Here is a 2,422-nt window from a genome sequence, read left to right as displayed (position 1 = left end):
TATATTTTTTTCTTTGAACCTTTTTTCTTGTTGCTTGTTTCTAATAATACAGGCTAGAGAAGAGGCAGTCTTATACCCAGGAAAAGAATGAGAATATCTTTGAGTGGGTGATGTGAGGGGGGCCATATATATGCAGTTTGAAAAAAAGTAGTTTGAAATACTTTTTTTAGAAATATAAAATACAAAATAAAAGTTCTATAAAACATTGCAGGCAGTCAAGAATACATAACTGAATACATATATGACTATAAAAAACTAATTGCAAAACAACGAGATACCACTTTATGACTATTAGACAGTCCAAAATCTAAAACAGTGAAAACAACAAATGCTTGTGAGGATGTAGAACAATAGGAACTCTCATTCATTCGTGGTGGGAATACAACATGGTACATACAGTCACCTTAAAGGACAGTTTGGCAGTTTCTTATAAAACTAAACATACTCTAACCATACAACCCAGCAATTGCTCCCCTTTGTATTTACCCAAAAGAGGTGAAAGTTATGGTCACACAAAATCCTGCACGTGGGTTATTCAATTATAGGAGTTTCTTATATTTTTGGAGATTAACCCCTTGTCAGATAAAAGGTTTGAAAATATTTTCTCCCATTCCCTAGTTTGCTTTTTCTTTTTTTGATTATTTTCTTTGTTGTGCAGAAGATTTATAGTTTGATATAGTCCCACACATTTAATTTTTGTTTTTATTGCCTGTGTTTTTGGTCTTATTCATGGAATCATTGCCGAGACCAATGTCATGAAGCTTTTCTCCTATGTTTTCTTCTAGGAGTTTTACATTTTTTCATATTATTTTTAAGTGTTTAATCCATTTCGAGTAGATTGTTGTGTATAGTGTAAGATAAAGGTCTAATTCCATTTTTTCCTTTTTACATGCGGATATCCAGTTTTTCCAATACTATTTATTGAAAAGACTATCATTTCCCCACTGAGTATTCTTGGCACCCCTGCAGATTAGTTGACCATACGTGTTTGGATGTATTTCTTTCTACTGTCTATTCTGTTCCAATGATCTATGTATCTATCTTCATACCAGTATCATACTGTTTTCATAACTGTAGCTTTGTAATATATTTCAAAATCATGAAGAGTAAAGCCTCTAGCTTTCTTCTTCTTTCTCAGGATTCATGGTACTTTGTGGTTCCATATGAATAGTAGAATTATTCTTATTTCTGTTAAATACGCCATAGAAATCTGATAGAGATTGTATTGAATCTATAGATTTATTTTTAAAGTATGGACATTTAAAAAATATGAACCTAGGATATTTTTCCATTCTTTTGTGCATTCTTTAATCTCTTTCATCAGTGTTTTGTAATTCAGTATACAAGTTTTTAATCTCCTTGGTTCAGTTTATTTCTTCCATATTTTATTATTTTACAAGTTTTTTTTTTCTTATTATTATTTATGCCTACAGCATCTTGTCTTCCTAGGTGGTCTCCCATCCAAGTACTAACCAGGCCCAACCCTGCTTAGCTTCCGAGATCAGACATCAGGCTTGTTCAGGGTGGCATGGCCGTAGACCATGGACTGTGGCTCCACTGCGGTGCTAACCCAGGACCTTCTGCGTGTAAAGCAGATGCTATACTATGGAACCACATCCTATTATTTGACATGTTATTTAAATGGGGTTTTTTTCCTAATTTCTTTTTCAGATAGTTTGTTGATAGTGTATAGAAACACAAATGATTTTTGTATGTTGATTTTGAATACTGTAATTTTACTGATTTTATTTCTTAATTCTAACAGGTTTTATGAAATCTTTAGAGCAGAGGTCTCCAAATCCCGTACCCCCAGCTGGGGCTGCACAGCATGAGGTGAGCGGCCATAAGCAAGCGAAGCTTCATCTGTATTTACGGCCACTCTCCACCACTAGCATCACCGCCTCAGCTCCACCTCAGATCCACCTCAGATCATCAGGCATTAAATTCTCACAGGAGCACCAGGCCCCGGTGACAAACGGTTGGGCACCACTGCTTAGAGTTTTCTATATATAACATTATTGTCATCTGCAAACAGGGACAATTTTACTTCTTTCTGATTTATATACTCTTTGTTTCTTTTTCTTGCCTGATTGCTTGGGCTAGGACTTTCACTATTACGTTGAATAGAGTGGTAAAAATGGGTATTTTTGACTTATTTCTGATCTTAGAGGAAAAGCTTGTAATTTTCCACCATTGAATATGATGTTAACTATAGACTTTTCATACATGTTATTATATTATTATATTGTTACTTTCCTTCTATTCTTAGTTTGTTGAGTGTTTTTATCATGAAAAGTGTATTAAATTTTGTCAATATTTTTTCTGCAGCTATCGAGATCATCATGTAATTTTATCCTTCATTTTATTAATATGGTGTATTATATTGATTGTTTTTGCATGTTAAAGCAGCTTTGAATTACAG

The 2,422-nt window shown here is 33.7% G+C and overlaps 1 pseudogene; it reads right to left on the bottom strand.

The window, feature by feature from the left end:
* Positions 1-1,424: 1,424 nt before the first annotated feature.
* On the bottom strand, positions 1,425-1,540 carry LOC111743188 (annotated as a pseudogene).
* Between the last annotated feature and the right edge of the window lie 882 nt (positions 1,541-2,422).

This window comes from Pteropus vampyrus, unplaced genomic scaffold, assembly GCF_000151845.1.
Source record: "Pteropus vampyrus isolate Shadow unplaced genomic scaffold, Pvam_2.0 Scaffold108, whole genome shotgun sequence".
Taxonomy (NCBI): Eukaryota; Metazoa; Chordata; class Mammalia; order Chiroptera; family Pteropodidae; genus Pteropus; species Pteropus vampyrus.
Note: the sequence above shows the minus strand (reverse complement) of the source record. Positions and strands in the feature narration are given on the sequence as shown.